Genomic DNA, 6,136 nt, shown 5'->3' with positions numbered 1-6,136 from the left:
GTGAAGGGAGGGCTTGAGTCTCATTTTCTTTGGACCTCTTCCACTTCCTAGCACTTGGGTCTGCCCCTAGCTGGTGTTTAATAAATGTTGCTGAATTGTTTTTTTGAAATACTTGCCCCAGGGGATAAAAATAAATAAGGCTGGAAAGGATCTTAGAGATTACCTAAATAATTCTCTCACCTCTATTCTATTTTGCAGATGAGGAAACTTTTGATGCTCAGAAAATGGGAAGGATTCACCCAAGATTATACAGTGATAGAAAAAGACTAGAACACTGGATCCCCAGCCTAGAAATATGTCTCCCCAAATCAATAGGTTCTTTTTGCCCTAGAAGGCACAATGAGGAGTGATGGGTGGAAGGTGAAGAGAAGGGGGAGAGAGGAAGATTTAGGCTCAGTGGAAGGATCCAAAGAGGGATCCTTATATTTGGACTCATAATAGTAGATAATGGCAAAAAATATATGTCTAAAGATCCTTCCCTAACCAAATATTCTAGCATCAGAATAATTAACTTATGATGGTTAATAAAATGGGTAAGACTATGCTAGTGTCTCGGTGAATGGGGGGAGGATCTGGGCTGAAAGGAATATGATCTGAATTCTGGCTTCATGACTGATTAGTTATATTTCCCTGGCCAAGCCCCTCCCCTTTGCTGCACCTGAGTTTCTTGCTTTGTGAAATGAAGGAACTGGATTAGATGCTGACTAAATCCCCTCCCAAATGAACGTTCTATGTTCCAAAGTTCCTGCTGGTTCTGATGTCCTATGTTTGATATTTCAAGATCATTTCCATCTTTGACAATCTATGTTCCATGTTCTAAGGCCATTTTAAGCGTTGGCATTCTGTGTTCGATGTTCTAAAGTTGCCCCTAGCTCTGATGTTAAGTCCTTTTCGGCATTGACATTCTATGCTCTAACATCATTTCTGGTTCTGATAGTCTATGTTTAATATATTTTCCAGCTCTGACATTCTATGTTGGATGTGTCCTTTTAGTACTGACATTCTTCTCTGTTCTGACAAACTGCCAACTCCATGGTTGTGTTGGGAGGCTAGAATCCTGGATTTTCCTAGTCTTCCTGTCTCGGTAGGTAAGTATTGCTACCCTCAATCTTGGTAGTTTTTAGGACAGGGATGGAGACGGGGATCAGAGAGGACAGAAGGCAGCATCCCTCCACTCCCAGGTCCTAAGTAGAAATCAGTGCTTATATGGAGCAGTTTCTAGTGAAAGCTTGAGAGGATGCTGAACTGTCAGGCAGGGGATAGCAGATAGAGAGGGCTGTAATTCCACCCATTTCCCAGATTTTTGCCACAAACATTATCTTGCTTCTCTTTCAGGGATGTAGTTCCTTTGGTCCATGCCCATTCAGTGACCATGGCTGTTCTAATACAACTTTCTGGACTCAAGATGTCCAGAAACATGGCTGACCAACGTCTGTTCACCTCTCTGGTTCCTTCACATCCCTATGTTTCTGGGACTGAGAAAGGAGAGAAACAGTTCAAAAATTCAGTCATCCATTTACATGGAAGGAAGCAGGGCATGGTGAAAATATTGATGAATCTGGGGCCCCCCAGGCAAATTCTTCAGCCTCTCTGACCTCAGCTTACTCTTCTATAAAATGGGAATAATAAAACATGTCTTTACCTATCTCACAGGGCTTTTTTTGAAGGTCAAATAACATAATATTTGCAAAGAGCTATGTCAACCTTAAAGTGTTATACAAATGTCAGCTAACATTCATTCAATAAACATTTACCAGGTCTCTGTTATGTGCAGAGTCCAGTCTTTGGCTAAACTGTAAGCTGGCTAGGATTTCATGCCGGTGTTTTCAGAGCTCCCAGTCTAGAAGTGTGGCCAGGACATAGACCCAAATATCTACACAAAGTCGTCAAGCCAAACTCAATAGGTTCTTTCTGCGTTAGAAGGCATAATGAGGACTCGTGGGGAGAAGGGGAAGAGAAGGGGAAGAGAGGGAGATTTAGGCTCAGTGGAAGGAAACATTTGTAAGAAGGAGAGTTATCCCAACTTAAATGTGTTGCTTTGGGAAAAGGGGGCTGCTCCATCTCACCGGGTGTCTTCAGGAACTGGATGCTTGTTGGGAATGAAGCACTGACCAGCTGGGGGATTCAGATGAATCCTGAAGTCACTTTGAATTCCAAGGCTCTGGGAAAGGTGCAAATGCTTTGGAGTTTAATGGAAAGGGAAATAACTTCGAGCTACGGGGTGGGAGTGGGTATGGGGAAAGCTTGGAATAGGGAATGTTAGAGTTGGGTTCTGAAGAACAGAGAGGTATAAAAATCACATGTAGGTGATGTTGAAGTTATCCATTGTTTATCATTATCTAGAAAAGGGATGGGGAGGGAAGAGAGAGAAAAAAAGAGAGACAGAGAGAGACAGAGAAACAGAGACAAATACAGAAAGAGAGAGAGGGAAAGAGAGGGAGGGAGAAAGAGAGAGACACACACAAAGAGATAAAGAGAGACACACAGAGAGAGACAGAGAGGGAGGGAAGGAGGGAGAAAGAGGGATGGAAGAGGGGGAGGGAGAGACAGAGAGAGAGACAGAGACAGAGACAGAGAGAGACAGAGAGAGAGACAGAGACAGAGAGAGATAGAGACAGAGAGAGACAGAGAGAGAGAGACAGAGACAGAGACAGAGACAGAGACAGAGAGAGATAGAGACAGAGAGAGACAGAGAGAGAGACAGAGAGAGAGACAGACAGAGACAGAGACAGAGACAGAGAGAGACAGAGACAGAGAGAGACAGAGACAGAGACAGAGACAGACAGAGACAGAGAGACAGAGACAGAGAGAGATAGAGACAGAGAGAGACAGAGAGAGAGACAGAGAGAGAGACAGACAGAGACAGAGACAGAGACAGAGAGAGACAGAGACAGAGAGAGATAGAGACAGAGAGAGACAGAGACAGAGAGAGAGAGACAAAGAGAGAGAGAGAGAGAGAGAAGAGAGAGAGAGAGAGAGAGAGAGAGAGAGAGAGAGAGAGAGAGAGAGAGAGAGAGAAACTCCTCCCTCATGCTGTAGCTCAGTGCTGTTTTGGTGAGGGGAGGATAATCAGACTTAAATGCAAGCAATCAGAGAGAAAATGCCTTCACAAACACCCTCATCTCCCACACTCGATCCTAATTGGCTCTGGGTATTACGTCTTTCTTTCAAGAGAGGAAAAATGGATGGGTCAAGATCTTTTAATGTATGTAATGGATGGGAAGCACAGGAAAACTGCATTTACAGTAAAAGAGAAAATACCTTTTAATTGCCGGGAGTAGTAAGAGGCGGAAAAGGATGCCAAGGTGTGGATCTGGGGATATTAACTCTGCAGATTCACCTGCCCTGGGAAGTCTACTGATTTGTTTATCATTGAGAGGATGTTGTTTCCAATCCCCTATCCCATCATTCCTTCCCCAAAGTACTATCCTGGAGGGGGAAAAATGGCTTGTTGAGGAGGAAAATTAGACTTGTTCCCTAGCTCTTTATTGTGGGATGAGATTGAAATCCTGAGTGACAATGTTTGGCCTTGAGTCAGAAAAACCTGAGTATAAATTTGACTTCAGATCTTTCTTAATTGTAGGACCCTGGGTAAATCACTTAGCCACTATCTGCCTCAGTTTTCTCAACTAAAAATGGGGATAATAATGATATCTACCTTCTAGGTAGTGAGGATAAAATACAGACTTATTTGTAAAGTACTTACAGATTATACATACATACATACATATATACATATGCATATATATGTATATATGTATGTATGTATGTATAATCTGTAAGTACTTTACAAATAAGTCTGTATTTTATCCTCACATATATACATATACATATTATATATATATATATATATATATATATATACTCACATATACACCTACCCACATATGTGAATAGCAATTACTATGCTCCAGTTACTGAATTAAATGCTTTTACAAATATTATTTCATTTGATCCTCAAAAGCATTCTGTGAAGCAGATATTTCTTACCATCTTCACTTTATAGATCAGGAAACTGAGGTAGACACAGGCGAAAGGACTCACCTGGAGTCCCACAGCTAGTAAGTGTCTAAGTCTGGATTTGAATTTAGATCTTTGTTACTGCAGGCCCAATGTTCTGGCTGCTAAATCACCAGTTGCCTCATAGAGAGAGCTTTCAGAAAGCAGAGAGGTAGAAACATAAGATCTGGGAATTGCTCATCTTAGTGTGAGAAGGACCTAGACGCAGGGGTCCTCAAACTACAGCCCACAGGCCAGATGCAGCAGTTGAGGACGTTTATCCCCCTCACCCAGGGCTATGAAGTTTCTTTATTTAAAGACCTACAAAACAAAGTTTTTTTTTTACTTAGTCAGGTCCTCCAACAGTTTGAGGGACAGTGAACTGGCCCCCTATTTAAAAAGTTTGAGGACCTCTGATCCTAGAGGATTGAAGATGAGTAATGTGAGATAAGGATTGAAAGGCCAGCAGTTGGAGCAGGTGCCAGACTAAGGAGACAGTATTCTATCTTCAAACTTAATCCCGTTCAATGTATTATTTATCTACAATTCCTTCCCTTCCCTTCCTTTTCAGGGTTATCTTCTCCAATTAGATTGTAAGCTGAGGGCAGGGTCTGTCTTCACTTTTTGTATTTATATCCCTTGTGCTTAGCATAGTTCTTGGCACATAGTCAGCCCTGAAGAAATATTTATTGACTAAGTGCTACATAAAGGTTCCTTCTTGATATTTTAACATTGAATAGTAATCAAACATATCAACTATCCCTTTCAACTTTGTGTAACATGCATGTATTCCATGTATTCCTTCTGTTGTTGTTTAGTAATTTTCCATCACGTCTGACTCTTGATCCCATTTGGAGTTTTCTTGGCAAAAATAATGGAATAGCTTGCAATTTCCTTCTCCAGCTCATTTTACAGACAAGGAAACTGAGGCAAGAAGGGTCACATGTTTTGCCCAGGGTCACACAGCTAGTAACTGAGGCTAGATTTGAACATTCTATTCACTGTGCCACCTAGCTTTTATCTAGAAAAGGGATGGGGAGGGAAGAGACATGCCTTCATTCAAATCATTAATAAAATCATTAGATAGCATAGAACCAAGGATAGACCACATTCCCTTTTGCCAAAGCACATGGGGAGACTGGAGTAGGGCTTTTCCTTGGACACAAAATGGGGGCAGGGAGGGCTAAGACCCTGGCTATGGGGTCCAAAGATCTGCCCTCCTGAGAATAGTGGAAAGAATCCTCTTCCCTTTGCTACTTTTCTCTCAGTAGAAGAGAAGCTCCACGAAGGCAGGATTATTTTTCATTTGGGCTCTATAAGCCCAGCGCCTTGAACTTACTTACTCGGCACTGAAAAGCTTTGCTGAATCCAGTCACTCAGTCTTGGGCCTCTCAGCTAAGTGTGGACAGAAAACACTGAGAAGCCCAAGGCTGGAAAAATTCAAGTCAAGGCTCTCAGACCTCAGAGGTTGCTCTAGTACCAGTCTGGAGGTGAAGGTTGTAGCCCTTGTCCCAAATGAGATCAGTCAGTAAATGACAACTGGACATGGGAGTGTCCCAGAGTGGTAAGAGACAAAGGAAGCTGGTCCTGTGCTCTGAGAGTCCTCAGGTCGATGGAAGAAGATAAGGCTTCGGACCAGAGAAGACCCAGCCTTGTGGAATGCATAAAGGAAGAGATGAAGTCCTTGGACTTCTTCTTCAAAGGAACGAGAGGCTAGCCAGGGAGTGAGGAGTTCTGCATTCATCTTCTTGGTCTTCTAACCCTGTGGCTAGTTTCAGAGATCCAATTTCCTCATAGAAATGGTGAAATAGCATGGCACAATTTATAGAAATGTTGCATCAGATTCAGAGAGATCTGGGATCTCTTCCTGCCTCCGATGTATCCTGGCTATGGGATATTGGGTAGGTCCTTTAACCCTTAGCTAGACAATTCTTTAAAACTCTAAGTTGCAGAGAAGGAACTGACCTGTAATGATAGAGTATAATCATAGCTCTGGGTCCTATACCTATCCCAAAATAATAACAGCTAACAATTTGTATGACAACATATAGCATGTATTATCTCATATGATCTTTACAATAACTTTGTGAGCTAAAAGCCATTAATCTCCCCATTTTATAGATGTGAAAACTGAGGC

General features: G+C 42.1%; 1 protein-coding gene and 1 long non-coding RNA gene across 2 annotated transcripts in view; one reads left to right on the top strand and one right to left on the bottom strand.

Annotated features, from left to right (window-relative positions):
• CACNA2D2 (calcium voltage-gated channel auxiliary subunit alpha2delta 2) overlaps positions 1-6,136 on the bottom strand; it is a 441,743-nt gene that overhangs the window by 200,844 nt on the left and 234,763 nt on the right. The gene's annotated exons all lie outside the window — the stretch shown is intronic.
• LOC127554398 (uncharacterized) lies at positions 742-1,767 on the top strand. Its single transcript, XR_007951971.1, has 2 exons — positions 742-1,088; positions 1,336-1,767. It is a non-coding gene; the product is annotated as an uncharacterized LOC127554398 (long non-coding RNA).

Source organism: Antechinus flavipes, chromosome 1 (assembly GCF_016432865.1).
Source record: "Antechinus flavipes isolate AdamAnt ecotype Samford, QLD, Australia chromosome 1, AdamAnt_v2, whole genome shotgun sequence".
NCBI lineage: Eukaryota > Metazoa > Chordata > Mammalia > Dasyuromorphia > Dasyuridae > Antechinus > Antechinus flavipes.
This window is presented reverse-complemented; position numbering and strand designations above follow the sequence as displayed.